Source organism: Pyxicephalus adspersus, chromosome Z, assembly GCF_032062135.1.
Source record: "Pyxicephalus adspersus chromosome Z, UCB_Pads_2.0, whole genome shotgun sequence".
Lineage (NCBI taxonomy): Eukaryota > Metazoa > Chordata > Amphibia > Anura > Pyxicephalidae > Pyxicephalus > Pyxicephalus adspersus.
The window spans coordinates 48,721,889-48,742,692 of NC_092871.1; the positions used below are offsets into that span (position 1 = coordinate 48,721,889).

The 20,804-nt window shown below is 40.1% G+C and overlaps 1 protein-coding gene across 2 annotated transcripts in view; it reads right to left on the reverse strand.

The window, feature by feature from the left end:
• NACC2 (NACC family member 2) overlaps positions 1 to 20,804 on the reverse strand; it is a 103,644-nt gene that overhangs the window by 77,117 nt on the left and 5,723 nt on the right. The window lies entirely within an intron of this gene.

Below are 20,804 nucleotides of genomic sequence, written 5' to 3' on the forward strand. Positions count from 1 at the left end.
CTAAACTGATAGCTAATCGATTATCCCGACACTTACCGAGCCTGATCCATACAGATCAAGTAGGCTTCATTAACGGTAGAGAAGCCAGAGATAATACACTGAAGACTATATTGATTACTCACGCCGCTAGAATGGCCAAAACCCCTATGTGTCTGCTCTCAGTAGATGCTGAAAAAGCGTTTGATAGGGTGAACTGGGCTTTTATGTACCAATCACTACGTCAGATTGGTTTGGGCCCACTGATGATAGCTAGGATAGCCGCTTTATACTCATCCCCTACGGCTCGTGTGCGGGTCAATGGAGGCCTGTCTACTCCATTCTCCATTGTTAATGGTACTAGACAAGGCTGTCCATTATCTCCGTTATTATATGCTATAGTGATGGAACATCTTGCGGTGGCACTGAGGACGAGCCCTCATGTGCAAGGGATCCAGATTGGGAAACATCACTATAAATTGTCATTATTTGCTGATGACCTATTACTGTATGTGTCATCCCCGCAGAATACCATCCCTGCTATTTTGAAAGAATTTGAAAAATTTGGGGCTCTCAGTAATTTTAAAGTGAATTTCGATAAATCCGAAATACTTAATATTTCCCTTCACTCTGCCCAGGTACAGTACCTCAGAGATCATACCTCTTTTAGGCATTGCAACGAGAAACTTAAGTATTTAGGAATCTTCATACCAGATGACCCGAACAAATTATTTAGGTATAATTATGATCCACTGCTAAGTAAATTGAAGATGGAATTAGGTAAATATGATCTACTCCCCCTTTCATGGTTTGCCAGAATCAACACCCTCAAAATGGATATTTTGCCCAAAATGCTATATATCTTCCAAACGGTCCCTGGAAGCAGACCACGGCACCATCCTTGAAAGATTGGTTTACAGAACTAGAAAAGATACAGCATCTGGAAAGGCTTGTGGCGGAGGACGACAATAAATGGGAACAATAAAAGTTGATATGGTCTGCATGGGATTGGTTCAAGGAATCCACCCAATTTAAAGTTCTTTGGCAATAACCTAATTTAATCTAAGACAAATGCGCGCTAGGCCAGTCGGGCGCTTCCCCCCCCCTCCCCACCCCCTTCCTTTTCTTCTACCTTGTCTAACCCTCACCTCTCCCCTGGGCTGTCCAGTTGATTGTCCCCTTCCCCTCCTGTTAAACTATTATTGCACAAGTGCCCTTTTGATATACCCTCCGGTATACCCGGTGGCGAGTCTGTTAGTTGATCCACTGGATACATATGTTTGGTTAGTTACTCTATTTCAGTTAAGGCTGGTTTTCTGCTATGTCTATTTCCTTTTGTATTTTTTTACCCCCGGTTCTTATGTACTAGTGGATATATACACATTCAGTTGCACTGTTATACAATTGTAAAATGTCACTTGTATTATTCTACTGTATGTAAATGGTGTGCCGGGAGATTTCTGGCCCTCCTTTTCCTTTGTTTATGTATGTGATATTTTCTTTCCCTGTTATGTAATAACTTTTGAAAAAATTTAATAAAACTGATTGAAACAAAATTTTAGATCCCTGGTGATCATACTGAAAATTTGGCTTCAATACTTTGAACTGCAACAAGTATATAGTTAAGTTATACTGACATAAAAAAAAAGGTGGGACAGGTATAGGACAGAGGACCAATAGCTCACTATAATTGGAAAAATGGAGGGGAGTCTATAAGCTACCAGATAAACAACAATCATATTAGATGATATGCAGCACATTTTACAGGGACACCTGTTCAAGTAGTTTTAAACAGATGTCAGAGATTTGCTTTTGATGGACTGTATTTTTAACCAGAAAACCTATGTACCATTCTGTTGTGTCTTCAGTACAAGGACTTTAAAGCAGATGTAACTGGGTTTTGCCACCACTTGCAAATGTGATTAGCATATTTGCACATTATGGCAGATTTACCTGCCAATGTTCCCCACGTCAGTGCCCAGTCATCTCCCGAGTCTTTGGCCACCTCCATTGATTAGTATACTAAAAGAAGCCTATTCATCTAGTTAGAAAAATGTGCTGAGCCTATACATTGGACTGCACAAGAACAGCTCAGTGTACAGAAAAAAAGTCCTGACTGGCAGGCCGAGGACCTCTGGTAGCAGAAATGTATTAGTCTCTTCTGCAGTTGAAAGCCTGCCTGTTAGGCAAATTTGTACCATTTATTTAACTATATGTACACGTGACATGTGTCATGTGATAAAAATCAAGTACCCCTCCAAAACATGGTAATGTTTTCAGCAAATGTAAATAGGCAAACATTTGTTTACATTCAAACAGTGTTTATAGATTTGGGTCATGCAGACTTGTCATGTGTATAAAACAAGTGTATTTCTACATTTACTAACTTAAATCTCTGAAATGTAGTGTTCCATATTAGGTTCTAGTAATTCTGTAGGAAATATGCAGGTGGAACCTGACCTCTTTGTACCTCGGATAGGTAGGGTGGAGTGTTCTCTTTGCTATTGACCTGTGTTGTGTCATTATGACGCAAACAAAAGAGAAAAGAAGGCTGTGGATGCTTACAAGACTAGCAAGAGATATGAAAAGACTGCCAAATTATTTGAAATTATTCATTTCACTAAAAAGAAACTAATCTAATGGCATCTGTAACACCTGACATGTTTGGTGCCAACTGAAGACAGCATTTTCAGAAGACCACCAAACTCCTTGAACACGCTCTTATCTCCTGTCTGGACTACTGTAACATCCTCCTCTCTGGTATTCCATTAACCTGACTCTCTCCTCTACAATCTATTATAAATGCTGCAGCCAGATTCATCCATCCTTCCCACTGCTCCTCTTCCGCTGCATCTCTTTTCAGATCTCTACACTGGCTTCCATTTCACCTTAGAATCAAATCCAGGCTCCTGTGCTTTGCCTTCAAATCCCTCCACAGTTCTTTTCCCACTTACATTTTTGACCTGGTAAAAAAAAGTACTCTCCCAGCCACTCTCTCCGATGACCTACTAATGACTTCCTCACTCATAACCTCATCACATGCAAAGGTACAAGACTTCTCTAGAGCTGCCCCAATTCTCTGGAATGGTCTTCCTTGTCATATTCGGCTTGCTCCTACTTTCTGCTCATTTAAAAGAGCACTCAAAACCCATCAAAACTTGCCTACCCATCTTCTTCTGTCTTTTGAAACCATCACTACTTACCACTACTACATATCATCCTATTGTGTGTAAATTCTCCCACCTACTAGATTGTAAGCTCTTCAGGGCAGGGTCCTCTCCTCCTGTATCACTGTCTGCATTTGTCCGTCATTTGCAAACCCCTATTTAATGTATAGCGATGTGTAATATGTTGGTGCTATATAAATTATGTTTATTATTATTATTATTATTAATATTAAAACATAGTGGTTGAAATGTAATGAGCTAGGGTTGGTTTGCTGCTTCAGGGCCTGGACAGCTTGCAAATATGGAGGCAATTATGAATTCTATAGCATATATAAAAAATGGGGACAATCTGTCCAAAAAGCTAAAGTTAAACCACCGTTTAAAGCAATAATATTTTTCAGTACACTAGTCAAAAGTTCAAAGGGTTAAAAATTTTAATAAAAAAAAAAATAAAGGGTTATAAACCTGTCTTTTGAAAGCCCTGATTTAAACTAAGTGCTGAAATGGGCAATTCTTGTGAGAAAACCTTAAAAAATCTAGCCACTGAAGAAATTTTGTCTAAAGGTGTGGTAAAAAAATGAAGCAGGTTGATGTCAGAGCATGGTAGTTAGTTATTAAAAGCATTTTTAAGAAGGCATTTCTACTTAAGGCAATACCGCCTTCTGAGGCCAAGGGTGTTTTTTTCCTCAGTACATTACACACAGTTACATTTTTGTTGAATATATGATTGAAAAGGAAAATGTTCTATTTGGTAGATCACCTTTATCAGTAGGCACAATTATAAAAAAAAAAAAGTTTCTATTGTTTTGCCTGTTAGCCTTACTTTCACTTTAATTTAGATATATTTGAATAGAAATATAATTGGGTAGACATATTTTCTGACATTTGAAGAAATACACAAATGTATGAGAGTTTTTATTGTTGCCAGGTGTAGTATTTTTGCCTCAATTTTGCCTGTTAGTGGTGCCTGCTGTTTACACAGCAATTAGCAGCGTCATTAGTTACGCAGTGAGTGCTGTGCGCAAAGTAAAGCAGTTAACGATTCTCCTCAGGCAAACGCACATCATCCGGCCTTTAGAGGCTTATAAACATAATCTGCAGAAAATCTGCAAAATTTATGAGGCTCAGATAAAGATGTAAATTAAGCAGGAAGAGGAAAGAGCAGCACCCCAAGGGTTAAACACATGCATAAAATGAAAAGAACCCTCTCTTCATTGAACATCCGTTTCTGTCGACACAGAGGTCCATTGTTGAGTTCCCTGGATTATTCATGGGATTGGAACATATGTTCCAGCAAACCTTTACATCGCTCTATTTATAATCTATCTAAAAAAAGATCTTCCTCCAGACACCGCAGATGTAATTGTGTGAAGAAGCTCTTGGGTCAGGTGACACATCTCATTCCAGTTCATTAAGTAAACACATGAGATGTGAAAAGCAGGACTACATCAACAAGTACAGGGGGCTTTATGGAGATCAAACTACAGATTCTTGTTCTATGATCCTGTGTTGTGCATACTTACTCTTTAAAAGTTACAGGTTACATTTTACAGCATGGGGGAGTCACAGGCCATCCTGTCTCATTGGTAATATTCAGGTCTAATGACATGACAATGCTGCATTTGTCCCTAAAACTGCTTTAAAAACCCCTAAAATCACCTTCAAATGAAATGCTCATATGGAGCTGATATAAAATAATAAAGAGGACCCTCCTATTACTGGCTCCTCCTAGACCTGTCTTACTTTTGAAGCTTGATCTACAACAAAGCCTATAATGCAGAATATACAGTAATGTCACATTCTCTACTCCTCTGTATAAATCAGGTTACCACACTAAATACAGTAGAAACTGAAAAGTCAAAGAGAAGCTAACCCCAAGCTTTGCAATGAGCTGGTAACTCTGTTACAGGAAGTCATGAAGAATATCTCCAACAGAACTTAGATGCTGATACCCTTGGCAAGGTTACTTTTCCTGTGCTGTATATTTTCGGAAAAATGTTTTAAATTGGTAGTCCAGACAAACTAAATACAAAGTTAAGATGTATATATGGGAACTGTCTTAACCCATCCAGTCCTGATCCTGAACTTTGTCCCGCTACACAGCCTGTTTGGAGATCTGAATTTATTCAGGTCCAGTTGCTTTACAGTCCATTTACTTCCTCGACTGTGAATGAGCCATAAACAGTCAAATGAGGTAGTTTCTCCTCCCGTCAGCACATTACACAGTAATAGTATTCCATTCAAGATTTTTTCTTTAACTTCCTGTATTGGGAGACACAAATGTGTGAAAGTACCCTCTTGCACAGTGGTCACATATCTTTCATCCCTTTTGGAAGATTCCCCCTCTATTCCTGTTCCAGCAATAAAACAATTTTTTTGAATTTTCTCTTGGCTTCAGTGAAACCATAGTCACCAGGACAAAAAAATAGGATAACGAAGGGTCCAAGATAACGTCATAAATAAATGCTACAAAGGCTAAAGGGTCCAGATATAAATGGTAATAAGTTACAATAAAAAAAAAAAAAAAAAGAGGTGAAGAAGTGGATGTTTTAATGTATTTTGGGGGTCATAACTCTACCTTGTCTGTTCTACAAGAAGGTTTGCTTGCATATACATTTTAATACAACACACCTAAAAGCACTGCTTCCCCCTCTCCCAGTCTGGGTGATGTGATACAGGAAACATATTAAAAATAATTAAATGTATTTTAAAAATACTTAAATGTATTTTAAAAATACTTAAAACTGTATTCACTGAAGTCTTTGTTTATAGGGACACTTTCACCTGCAAAACAATTCCTAGTATTAGAAGATTATTTATTTTCATCTATCCCAATCAATATTCTTCAAATCTCTTGAAGACCCTATAGAATCTTTACATCTTCTAGGTAAGTTGGAGGTCCAGTTCCCTGGTGTGTGCTCCCCCATGGACCTCCATGTGACTACAAGATACAGTATTGGTGGATGGACTGGGAGAATGAACCATATCACTTAAAATGGGATACAGATCTTTCTGGAAGTGTCTAATGTGAAAGTTCTTCGCATGGGTATAGTTCACAAACACAGTAAAGAATTCAGAAATGTGTGCCAGGACAGGCAAATATAATTACTGTTTTATTGAAGGGAATTTTTTTCTTTAAGGTAACAAAGTATTTGTAATATCTTCCTGAAGTGCAGCTTTAAAAGCTGATTCCCACGGACAGTTTTTCAGCAATAAATTGACAGGAGTTACTAGGAGGCTTACAGCCTACTAACTGCTACTTCGTCCTCTATCATTAGAATGAATGAACGTGCTCATAGAGGCAGTTCTGTTGACAGGTGCTCGCATTAGATCCTATGCTCTTGGGTGCTGCTTGCAGCATTTGCCATTTGATTGTCGTTTAAGAGCTGGATGAAGAAACAGCCATTGCTGTTAAATGGCTGATGACCACTATAGACAAATGCATACTTGGTTGTAGACAGCTGATTACATGAGATTAGGAAGTGGTTTTCATACTGCTTCCCAACAATTTATCTAAACCTGTCTCACTTATGAAAATGATTAGGAGCTAAAGGGACGAGTTGAAAACTAAAAAGAAAAATGCTTGTGATGTGTAATTTTTTTTTTTTTTTATATTGCTTGCTGCCTTAAGAAATTTTCATTTCTATTATGCCTGACATAAAATTCTATTGTGTGTGTTTAAGAGTTAAGTTTAAAGAACAGTGGAGGCTCAGCCAGTTTTTGTTGGCACCTAGAACTGTTGGTAAACGTTGGAGACATCAACAATGACAATAAGGATTTGCAGGTCATGGTGCCCTGAAAGAGGCATACCATGGGTGATTTACTCCCTGTGCTCACTAATTGCTGAGAAACAGCTGCCAGACAGGAAATGGTGATTGCTGCAAAGAGCCTAGTATGATTGGGCAGAACTACAAGTCCTAGCAAGCCCTGACCATTTATCTGCAAAATGCACTTTTTATGATCTAGCTGAGATTTTACCACCCAACAACATTGGACAGACATTTGAATTTTTGTACTTGTTTTAGTCAGTTAGCTGAAGGTTCAACATCAAATTTGATAAACAATTGTAAAACTTTATGTGTGTTTATTTACATTTAACTGAAACTCCTAGCTAAAAAATGATTATTGCTAGAACCTTTTCAATGGAGATTTCACTTTCTATTTAGTCATTGGTACAGGAAAGAAGAGAAAATCTCTCTAACAGCAACAGAGCAACAAAAACCTTTAGGGGGTTTAGCCCTTCCCTATTCTATCTAACACACTAAGCACCCAACAATATGACAAATTATTTTGTAATACTAACAGCTGCCCTCATGAATATTTCAGTGTCAGTTTTGATGACAGGTACACTTTTGTTAAATCTATTAGGAGTTATAGTTATAAAGAAGCAGTAAAGTATTACATCTTAGGCATATACCTTTGCTACCTTTTTACTAGGCGAAGGTCATTCTGAAACAATGTTGCCATTTCCTAAGGGTAGGTAGGTCCTGATATATGATTGAGTTTAAGAATCATTTATGTTTTGTGTCATATTAAAAGGAAGCACAGATGTAACCTGAAGCCTGAATATTTCCCCAGTACCTGGAAGAGAACATTGTAATAATCTCAAGAGAGCTTGTCAGTGCTGAAATATTAATCTCCCTTCTGCACCCCGCCAGAAATCATATTACTCTTCCTTTTGGGTCATTCCTATATTATGTGTAGGACAATAGAGTCATTAAATGTGTAAAGCTGAAATTGCATTGGGCGGGTTACAAATCCCATTGAAAGACCATGGGTTTTAAAGAACTTTGATGGATATCTGATGGAGATGGGGTTTTAAATCAACAAATTAGTAGACTGCCAACATATCCTGGAATAAACAGTATACAAAGAAATAATTTCTTGAAAGAAAATCTCAAAAGCACTTTCCTTTCGAAAAAGTATTTCAAAGAACTCTGCACTGCAATAAACCATTTACATACAGTAGTTACCAATGGTTGAAATATTCTGATTTCTAAGTATAACCAATTTAAATACCTCAAGTTTTTAAGATAGAATAAGGTAAAGGCAAGGTAATAAGGTAAAGGCAAACACCCTTGTAAGAGCTATATGTGACCCATAGGGTTTTTTTTTTCTTCCTACTTTTTTTGTCACAACAGGAAGAAAAAGAAAATCTCCCCAAAAATTGTCACAGGAACAGAACTCTCCACTGGAATATTTCCTCTCATTTCCTAATCTAGTGATCATTGTAACGTTTGGATTTCCCACCACACTCTGGCAACGATGGTCTCCCCCAACAGAGACCGAAAATGAGGACAAAGATTTCATCTCTTCTCTACCACATCAAAAAAAAAAGTTTTGGCTAGAGATATGCTATATCCACTTTACTGCTAGAGTCATTTTTTTCATTTAGGGTTAGGCTTAAACATTTAGGCTTGAAGAAATTTTGTTGAACATCCCAAAACATTATAAATTTTCTTAATTCAAAGGCACTTTAAAATCAGAACCAAGGACATTTTAAATCGCTAATGTCCTGTGCCGGGAAAAGAAAGGTGCAAAAAACCCTGGCCTATACAGCAGCTAGTAATTTGTTTACAAGCCAGTGCTGCCAACAATGTATGATACATTGCTGAATTTCTAATAAATTACAAGTTCACTAGTTTTTTTAAAAAGTCCCGATTTGTCAATATAGTAATGCTTAAGCTTGTCCCTAAGCTTGTGGATCATTTTGACATGAAATTTCCAAAAATATTTTTAACATATGATTAGTTTTAATTGCCAGGTTTGTGGCAGAAATAATTTAGAAGCCAACAGTCAACATGCTCTGTATGTGCCCACCCTGATATAAAAGGAAGAAAAAGCAGAGCTGCCATTGGTTTCTTACAGGAAAGATTTTGTTTTAATTATCCTATTCAGACTTAACATGATATACTGAAGAGGTGGAACAGCAATGGAGAGAAGCTAAAATAAATACTTCTACATGTGTATGGCAATTAAGAGCCACTGGATTTTTTTTTTGTTTCTTCAAAGAAAAGTGGGCAACTCTTCTAAAGGGAAAAAATGCAGTATTTGTTCAAGCCCATATTCTGGAAGACAGGCTATCTTAGCCATATTTATTTATTTATTTTTATTCCAATTGGCAAAATTTGCTATCACTTTCTTTCTAAATGACAGTCATCATCAAGACAGGATGTGAAGGAAAATGTCTGTAACAATAAATGGCTAAAAAAATAAAAATAAAAAAGGGATTACACCTCTTCCTTATTAAACTGTCTGTATACCTTTGGGACATCTTTCTATTATTATTCTAATGATAGAAGGCCAGGAAGTAAAATGGTTTTAAACAGGGACACACAAAAACATAAATTGATTCTAATCCTTTCAGACTATCAAAACTATCAGACTGGTATCAGACTACATGCCGGCTGACCTGATACTGATGTCGGCAGACCTGCATCTGCCGTAGTAGGAACATTTGAAAATGTGGGCTGGATCACAAAACAAAGCAAAGTAAACAATAAGAAAAAAAAAACACAGTGGTAGAGTGGTAATTGGTAATTTGAGACAACTGAAAAAAAAGAACAAGCAGCATTGAGAGGATGTAATAGAAAGTAATGTGAGGTTTTAAACATTTTAAAAGAAAAAACATAGTTTGTGGGAAAATGTACGTTTACTGAAATGCCTTTCAGCATTCCTGATAATGGACCCAATACCTGGCATGGACAACAAAGCGAAGAGCAAAGTGCAGACAGAGCGTAGGAGTGCTGTCGGATGTCTTCGGTCACAGTCATATGAAAGTTGGCTCCTAATTGCAGCACAAATCCCTAATAACTTTCAGAAGACTTGATAATTGAGTTTTGGTTTGACGGATCCTGAACTTTCTTTGCTGTTTAATATTTTAGGCTTTTCGAAAGAGATAAAATAAATGTGATAGATCATCAATTACTCAATACACAAGATACCCGCTTGGCAAGCAGACGGGCACAGTGCTGCCCACAAGGCAACATAAATGCCTTTTAAAAGGAAGGAACACACCAGCAAGTATGCAGATTAATGAGTCAGCATGTAATGGAGGCTCCATTTAAAGTAATCGGAGGGAGCGCACGGTGCGCCGAGAACACAAAGTACTTGTCTGAATAAGTTCTTTTTTTCAGGGATAAGCAGGATTGAATAATGCATATTACAGAGCAGCCAATATGATTTAAAGGTGACACGCTGTACTCAGAGGCTTCTGGTTGGGAGGGGCTGCACGCTTTTTAAAAGGCTGATCTCTTGCAGTATTTCATGATTAGTCAGATGGAAACATCAGTTAAAAAAGCAGGATATCACTTCCATTGGTACTTATTTTTAAAGGGAACCTGTCAGGATACAAAATATGGGAGCTGCCACTGGTGATCTGTTTTTAAAAGGAAAGAGCACTGTGGCCCTCGACATCATCCTTGCTGCACTACTTCATTAGCAAGTCTCTGATTACAGGTCAATGACACACAAAGAAGTAATGAAAAGACTTGGATGACAGTTCATGAGTTTAAACACATCAACAGGTTTTTTGCCAGGCAAAAATAATATCAGGTATCATAGAGCAGACTGAAAAAGACCTCCCATTTATACTTCAATTGCTGAGTTTTCAGCAGTGGATCTCAAGGCCTTTTAAAGCATAACCTTAAAGCTAAACTCTAGGCAGAACATAATTGATCTAATAATGTGCACAGAGCTGCATTAAATGCAAGTACGTGAACTGGACTCTGCTTCAGCCTTCTACAGTACCTTTATAGCAGCAGGGAAAAGAAAAGGCAGTCTAAAGAGCTGCAGTTCATGGTCTAACACAGAGGTCGGCAAACTCGGGTCTTTAGGCCAGACGCGGCCTAGCCGCAGTGGAGCCATAACAAACTACCGGAGCTGCATGCGGCTCTTGAGCCACCGTGCCGTGGCTCCTTTACCTATTTACTGCTGCCGGCGTTAACACTTCCGCTGCCAGGGTAAATAGGGAACATTCCCTCACCTCCGTATCCATTGCGGAGGAGAGGGACTTCCCTTCAGGGAGCGCTCCTGGTGGGGGGTGGAGCTATTAGGGCGGGACTTGGGAGAGTCTGGCCTAGTGTGCTCCTGCCTAACTGCCTGAAATGGCCTAGTGGCCATAAAAGTTTGCTGACCTCTGGTCTAACAGAAAGATGATGATAAGAGGAGAAAACAGAGAGTAGTACATCAGTCTAATGCTTCTTCTTTATCGATTATTCCCACTATCCTATCACAGGTTAGAGGAAAAACATGAACTGTATATATTACTAACTGCAGAGATATTTGGCTGGATAGACAGAAATACAAATTCTTTGGCAGGAAAAACTGCTCCCAAATATGCATTTCACCTGTATATTTAACAGTTTGCCTGGACTATAACTTTAAAATCCATGTCCAATCTGTTTGTTTCCACTGCACTGTCTGGGTTGCCACCCCTTTACAATGGCATCCCAATGCACACGTACAGTAGGTGCCAACACACTGCAGATCCCCAGAACACATTCATGCCACGCTGCTGCTATTCTACATGTCAAAATGTAAATATTTGGCGAAAACCTTAATGCAAAGCATGGCAATTAGTGTTCGCTTAACGGCCACAGTGGAATGTAGGATGGTGAAGCAATGTATGTCAACATTTTGGGTGACATACAGGAGGTGATATTTGCTGGCTTGTTTTAATAGTTGCTGACTCCATGGCTGTCATCTTTCTTTTGTTTGTTTGAACATGCTACTTTAATGGCTAACACTGTATTTCCACTTTTAATACCCTAAATCACTTACCCAGAATAAGCATACAGAAAAGAAAGATGTTTAGCATTACAGCAAAGCGACCAGCATTTTCAAATGGAGTTCAGCAATGGAAACCTCATAATAAAAGTTATATTTAATCTATTCCTAAAAAGAAACCATTCATTCCCAACCTAAAAGTTGGGGTCATTTCAGACCCAAGGTAAGCCACAGTGTTCTGCCCAAGCTTAACCATACTGCTAACCTCTCTAACTGAAGTGAATGGAGGTTGGGAATCATTTCTTGCTCGTAGCTGCAAGTGGCTCCGGCTCAGTTCTCTAAAGCACCATGTCTTTTATTGGCGTAATGGTACTTTCTTACATGCACACTAAAATTAGATTGAACAATTCCTGTTTTTAATTAGATTGTCCTCAAAAAATGTGTAAGTCACTCTTTTTGATTGGTTGCTCAAGTTGAACAAAACCTGGTATGGAAAACCCGTACATTTTCATTTAGATTGTTTGAGGAGGTTCCTGGTTTTGATCACTACCTTTTCATTTTGCAATGTCATGTGGAACATCTATAACTTCTGCTGTTTTTTTGAGAAGAGACATTTTGGGAGATTTCAGAGGTTTTTCACTAAATACATGCTGTTAACTTAGGTTACAATGACTCTTTAATAAAGGTCTTTGAATAAATCAGCAATGTCCCCCATGGTGTGTTTCATACTCGAGCACATTTAGTCTCCCTCCTTTACACCAATGGCCAACCATGCAGGGGTTAATCCCCTAACACATGGCTCGGTATGTCACTTTTGACATCTCCAGCCGCAAAGCAACGGCTATTTTAGAAGATGCGGAAGGGCAGCACACGCATTACTTCAGCCATATTGCTTTGTGTCCTATTTCTGTACTTGTGGGCTGTGCTTACAGGGTTCTCCCCAGGCCCTTTTAGCTGGGCGCACCACCCGGCACTTTTCAGCACCCACCCGGCTGTTTTTGGGTGGTTACTAAAGAGTTTGGTCACAATACAGGGGCTGCCACCCTATATATATATATATATATATATATATATATATATATATATATATATATATATCTTGTTTTGCTTGCATAACGAAGAATAGAACAAACTATTGTATGTCGCAAACTATAACTGTCAGGGGCCTTATCTGTAAGGAACATGTTTAACCAGTCAAAACAGGAACGAGTTCTCTAAATTCTAAGTGTATGTGACAGACATATCCCGAATGTTGCTATGACCATATATGTATGTGTGTATTGTATAACTCATGTTTTTGCACTTGCGCAGTACTAACCAAAAGTGACTATATAAGTGTATGACACATCAATAAACTTTGGACAATTCTTGCATACCACATACCTTGTGTGCGTGTCTTCTTAAGAATTGTCCCCTGACGCGTCAGAGGTGAAGGCAGTTTCCAGTCTTGACCAGGGTGTACTGATAAATGTTGAATAGATCCTTTCAAGTGGGGGCTCGTCTGGGATAGAGCACACAGACCTCGGTAAGTACAGGATTCTCCCTTTCTTTTCTGGGGGGAGTCCAAATGCTTCTGAGCCTCTCTGTTGCTTCTATCCAAAGAATCTGGTTGTGTATTTTGAAAGGATAGGTCAGGTTTTAGGGAAGCCTGGATAATTTTATGTGAGTCTGGCCAACTCATGAGATAAAGATTTCTTTAGGGAAGAAATTCAAAGAATTACGAAAGATAAAGAAAAGACACCCTGGTCTAGAGGGTCTGCTTGGATCTCTAATCAGATTTTCTTGTTTGCTACTCTTTTTATCGCGTAGAAGTAAAAGTTTGATTTTTGTTATTGGTTGTATGATCTTGAAATAACCACTGAAGGTAAGAGTGGTCTCATCATCGTGATTTGTCTATTGTACTAACAAATATTCCAACTGTGCAGACATAAGAAGGCTCAAAGTCTGTGTCACGTTTTGGCAAGTCTCTCATCAGCATTCTGGTGAGGTAAGACGAGCACTGTGACCTTGTCAGTAGTATTCTTATACCACCCAGTATCTGAATCGGAATATTCTCTGGTTTTTATGTTTAAAATAACTGACAGAATCAAGTAAATGGGTCAGAAAATTAAGGCTCCCCCTCCACCATATGTAGGAGAAACTTGTAAAGATTATGTGGCTCGTGTTTGCCGTACTGATTATTATTTGGTAAATCCATGGGTTGATAATATGGCAGGGTGGACAGAGGGTATGAAGAGTGTAGACCCCTTCCCGAGGGATGGAGCAAATGACACTTTCCATATGGACATGGTCAAAGGACTATGTCTACTAGATACTTCAGCTTGGCCATATTACAGGCCTGACCCACAGTGGGATATGAAGTACAGGAAATCAGGAGGGGAGAACTGGCTCATGTTTGCCTCATATTGGTTTGAAAGACCAAACAAAAAGGTAAAGAAACAAAGGCCAGAAAATAGTACTCATTATCAGAGTGAGCACAAATTAGAGAAAGAACTAGACAGAACTATACTTAACAAGCCACCTCCTTATGCAGGATTACATATTCCTCAAATATATCCTTCCTTGTCCAAAGAGGATCTTGATTTATTGGCAGGATACACTATCACTATGACTCCTGCCATTGCCCCTCCACCTGCCCTTTCACTACCCGCTGACCTACCACAATCAGTCCAACAAGATAGGATTGTATCATCTCCAGACTGGAGTGGTCAGGTTGATGATCCAATACCAGAATCGGGGGCAACTGGTGGGGTATCCTCAAGTCATACAACACAAAAGGTTGTCTTAATAAAAGAGGCATCCCCCATGGAGACCCGTTCAGGGAGAACCCTCCAAAGATACGCATTTAAAACAGTAAGGAGGGAAGTACAGACACCGCCAGACGAGGATAGTGACACTACCTCACCCGATGAAGCATATCTCTTTATGACAGTGGGGGATACTCTTTTGAAGAGACCCATTGAGGTGGATGATATAAATAAAATTGTTAAACACTGCCCAAAACCCTCTTCATCCTCTTCTGGGACATTTCATTACCTTAAACGTGCCTGTAAAGGTCGATGTATAACACAGGAAGATATGCGCCTTATTATAGAAGGAATAGTTGGGCAGAATTCCCCATGGGATTGGACAAAAGTTCCTTCCATTAGTGTTATTGAGCCAGCTTCAGCCACTGCTACTAATTTTAAGCTAAATACAAATGAAGGTCTTGATGACATGTGGGGAGAAATCCAGAGAGAGATGGATAGGTGTTTCCAAACTAGGTCCTCCCTCCCCACTGCAGTGGCATGTAAACAAAAGTCAGCAGAATCAGTAATAGACTTTTGGAAAAGATTTAATGAAGTCTGGACCCTAGAAGCTGGTATGAGCATCCAGAATATTATGCATTCCATGCTTATACAGACATTTCTTACTAACCTTTAACCCCACTTACAGTTGACTCTCAAACAAATGATATCAGAATGGCCCAGTCTCCATAGAGATGAGTTTCAGAACAAACTTTTAGAAAAGGACGCAGCAGGCTGTTTTGAAGTCGTCAAGCCAAAAGAGGCTCATTATCAGACCGAAGACCGGTCCTTCACCCCTAATCAAACACAAAGGGGCAGATTCCCAGGTAGGGGACGAGGCCGGGGAAGAGGAGCATATACTGGGAGAGGGGGTAATAATAGGAATAGGTCCACCGGCTGCTTTAATTGTGGAAGAACAGATCATTGGATTAGTCACTGTTCCTTCCCCCTTAGACAGGCTACACCCCCATGGAGCCACAGGAGCAACCCCAGTCACATAATCTGCCACAGACAAACCAACCACCACCTCAAAACAATACACCAAGTTTTCCTGTAGCATGGGGACATCAAAAGTCACAATGATGCTGCCCGGGGGATAGTATCCCAGCATTTACATTGATCTCAAACCATAAAGATTCGCCATTAATTGTTTTAAATGTAGAAGGGTGACCTCCCCCATTTCTTGTTGATTCAGGAGCTACTTGCAGTACCCTATGTGAAGATTATTATCATGGCCCGAGAGAAAATACTGAACCCTCAATGGGAATAAATGAGATACTCACAAAATCTTACAAGACACCACCTCTCACTATAGATCATCCTCATCACCACAGACCTATTTTGAATCACAGATTCAGGATAATTCCGAATTGCCCTGTAAACCTATTGGGTAGGGATCTGTTTCTGCCTTTAAGGTTACAGATAGGAATCAGTAAAACAGGTGGCCTACATGTAATCAACTGTTATGCCTATCCATGTACCTAATGCAAATTACTTCTTATACACACAATCTGAACCTCCTGATCCTTGCATGGAACAGGTACCTCCTGAAGTATGGGCCACTACTCGGGAGGCCTGCCAAATCGATTGTATTAGCTTGCTCAAGTGGTTACATGACTGTGGTCATAAGGTGTCTAAGAAAAAGTTACAATGGTGTACTGAAAGTGTTGAGTATTTGGGATTTCTTCCCAGAAAGGGTGAGAGGAAAATCAGCCATGTCAGAATTACTGCTGTCGTGGGTCTGCCCCACCCACAAACCAAGAAAGACATGTTAACTTTTCTTGGTATGATTGGTTACTGCCGCCAATGGATTCTGATTGTTCCTACTATGACAACATCCTGAGACAAGCCACAAAACCTGAAATGCCTGATCCTAATAAATGGTCTGAACCCATGTAACAAGCTTTCAGTCATCTAAAATGTGCAATGGTTACTGGCCTAGGCCTACCCGACTATGGCGTGATGTTTCACTTATTTGCCAGGGACAATTGTGAAACCATGGCAGGAGTCCTGGCACAAGAGCATGGGGGCAAATTTTGCCCTGTTGCTTTTTTCTCAAAAGTGGTTCCCGTACAGGTTTAGGGCATGCCTGCGTGTCTCAGAAGTTTAGCAGCATGTGCTATGGTTGCGGAGATGGCTACCCCCATTACCTTGGGTCACCCCACTACCTTACATACATCACACAATGTTCAGGCCCTACGAAAAAACATACATACCCAGCACATGTCAGCACAATGGCTGAGTGGCTATGAAGTCCTGTTACTTTCGAATCCTCAGCTTCACATTAAGTACTCAGCACCCACCTTTGGCCCTATAGCCATTTTAAATGCCTTACTTGGTCACAAGGGAGAACAAGATGATTTAGTACCTCCTCATGAATGTACTGAACTTATACATAAACATACATCACCAGACCTGACCTCTGCTCCACACCCATCGAAGGGGCTCCTGATGTCTTTGTAGACGGATCTTGCACTCGTCCCAATGATAACACGTACCATGCAGGGTACGCCATTGTCCAACTTCCAGATATTGTTCTAGAGTCCAACCCCATTCCCTACCAGTCAGCACAGGCTGCCGAGCTTATTGCACTCACTAGGACCTGTCAACTTTTTGAAGGGAAAGACAAACATTTATACAGACTCAAAGTATGCCTTTGGAGTAGTTCAAGATCACGGGGTGATATGGCAGAGGAGAGGATTTATTGCAGCAAGTGGTAAGCAAATTTCACACTCGACATTAGTTCCGGATCTTCTAGCAGCAGTCCAACTCCCGAACAGATTTGCCATCCTACACTGCAAAGCTCACATGGGGCTACAAAATGACATCGCCAAAGGAAATGCACTGGCAGATAGAGTAGCAAAGGAGGCAGCACTTAGACATACAGCAACTGTCCAGATGCCACTCCTTACTCCTGAGATTACCCTTACAGATACTCTGTTGATGGATCTTCAGGATTCTGCATCCCTTGAGGAGAAAAATGGATGGCTGAATGTAGGTGCACTTCAAGACTCGATTACGGGTCTGATGTGCAAAGAAGGGAAACCCTGTATCCCAGTAGCAAGTGCTCCTATTCTAATTGATCAGTACCATGGCCTTGGTCACAGAGGAGCCATAGCCACAGCAGATCTAATAAAACGTGATTTTTATATTCCGGGTCTCAAAATCAAGGTGCAGTCTTATGTTTCTCGATGTCTTACATGTCTTAGAAGCAACCCCAAAAACCCGAACAAGGCTCAACACCAACATCTGGAGTATCCATCTTCCCCATTCACAAACCTACAGACTGACTTTACCCATATCCCAAAAACAGGGAATAAGCAAGAATATGCCCTTGTAATTGTAGATATGTTCTCCAAATGGCCAGAAGTTTTTCCAACTACGAACGAAACCACACAAATTGTGGTAAAGTTTCTCTTACAAGAAATTATACCTAGGTGGGGATGTCCTGTGCAAATTATTTCAGATAATGGCCCAGCGTTTGCCTCTAGAGTTTGTAGGAAACTATCAAGGACCCTATGTATTAATTGGAAATTTCACCTCCCATACCATCCTCAAAGTTCAGGGGTTGTAGAAATGATGAACAGAACAGTAAAAGAGAAGATAAGGAAAATCACTGGTGGTACATTCACAAACTGGAAGAAATTTTTACCCATAGCTGTAGCAGAGATCAGAATGCAACCAAATAAGAATACTGGTTACTCAGCATTTGAGATCTTGATGGGAAGACCTCTCCCCAATCCATGGGGCCCAAAGGCCCCTATAATAGACAAAGGGGATCTAGAGGTAGTACAAGCTGAATACATCAGAAAACTTGTTGAGACTTTAGATCAAATTGAAAGAGATGTTGCCCGTGCCTCTCCTTTCTTTCCACAGGAACCTACTCATGCCTTTCAGCCTGGAGATGTGGTGATTGTACAGCGACTCACAAAAGGAAAGAAACAGACAGAGTTTCTGTATGGACCGCCCACCCGAGTGGTAGCAGTCACCAGAACAGCGATTCTCACAGAAGAAACCCCGACCTGGGTCCACGCCAGCAGGGTGAAAAAGGTCCCCCGTTCCGGCCCAACATGTGATAAAGGAAAAGAGGGTGAAGCAGGTGAGAAATCCTTGAAGAGTGATTTGCCACAATCTGAAGATACAGATGCTTACCTCCCAGCATTCTGGGAAAGTCTGCTGTTTCCTCCTAGGAATTACCATTGTGGTATTCCTCCCAGTATGGTTGATCAGTAACTGTATTTTTACCCCTATGAATCTAGGTCCTCTGCAAGCCATATGGGGTTGGAGGAGAGGGTGGGAATGCATCCCTTACCAATCAAATAGCAGTGGTATCTTTTAGAGTTCGAGGAGATGTAACTATCTTAGGTACAAATAAGGAACCCTCACCCAAAGTTGAAACCACTAAAAATGGATCTGAGACAATTTTCTGGTACAACTCCTCCAATGCCCATGTAGCTACCTACTCATGGAAGGGCTATTGTGGTGTCTGTCCATGTGTAAACCCGGAAAACGGGTATAAAGGGCCTATGCCATATTTTGACGGATTTAACCCCTCTTACATATGTGTTATAGATGATTACTGGGGGAGTGATTGTGGGTAATATGGAGCTGTGGGATGGAATACAGGATCGGACTGGGGATACAAACAATTAAGGAAGAAGGACAAAAATGGACAATCCCTTTTTAGTCGTATGACATTAATAAAAGGTAAAGGTTTTACACCCACATATACGCTTAACATAGAAAATCCCAGTACAGGAGATCGGGGAAACTATATCCTAGCTGTTTATGCTGGATGTGGAGTATATCACCCCAGATGTAAATTCCAGCTTAAAGACATGTATAATTCAAACGAATAAAAACCATTGGAAACACAAATAAAGCCCCTAGATAAAACTCCAACCTTACAGGAAGTAAAAGCTGTTGCAAACCCCACCTTTGAGGAAACCATGGCTGTGGAAACAGGGTACACCGACACTAATCTGTGGTTAGAATGGATGAGATATAGCGCAGGGAAACAGAATAAATCAAACTGTTATGTCTGTGGAGGGGCAAGACCACATTTGGGAACTGTTCCTCCTGTCCTTCCCCAGGAAACAGAACAGTGTTTTCTTAGTTTGTACACTAATATTACCTCCACCCACACTGGATGTGAAACACGGAAAAAGGCGTACCCAATTTTTTAGTAAGGAAACAAAGCCAACAGAACCTATTACTATTTACCCTGGAAATTACACTTATGAACCATGAGGGTCCAGGGAAGTTCTTGGGCAATTTTACCAAAGGATACTGTTCCTCTTACAGGAACGTTTCCCTAACATAGAGATATTTTTTGGATATGTGGAGATATGAAACTCTCTGGGGTGTGGACAGGGGAATGCACCCTTGCTAAAATCATAATGCCCTTACACATATTGGTGGAAATGACTGACCATGTAAGTGAAACAACACACAGAACAAAAAGGGAGACTGTCCCAGGCAGTTTCGACCCACATGTCTACATAGATGCCATAGGGGTGCCAAGAGGGGTCCCGGATGAATTCAAGGCTAGGGACCAGGTGAAGGCTGGGTTCGAATCACTTATACCTATAATCACTGTAAATAAAAATGTTGATTGGATAAACTATATCTTCTATAATCAACAGAGGTTTGTTAATTACACTAGAGATGCCTTAAAAGGAATTTCTGAACAAATGGGTCCCACAGCTCCCATGACCTTCCAGAACCGTGTGGCCCTGGATGTGATACTAGCAGAGAAAGGAGGAGTATGTAAAATGTTAGAGAACACAGGCTCCTGTTGTACCTATATCCCTATATATATATATATCCCTATATATATATATTAACCACCTGGCCGTTAAGCCCGGGCATGCTCGGGGTAAAAACTTTTGCAATTATGGTTAACCCCGAGTTTTTCTCACCAGGTGGGTAAATGTAAACAAATGTTATATTGCAATCCGATTGTCATACATTGTATGACAATGGGATTACAACTGAAAGGAAATACTTACCCAGTGTCCGCAGCTCCTCTTGCAGCAATAAAAGATTTGCTATTGCTGCTAGCATCTGCAGTGAGATGTATAGCACAAAGCAGAAATCCTGCATTGTTCTGTGCATCTCTCCGGAGATGCCAGCAGCTTCCAGCGTG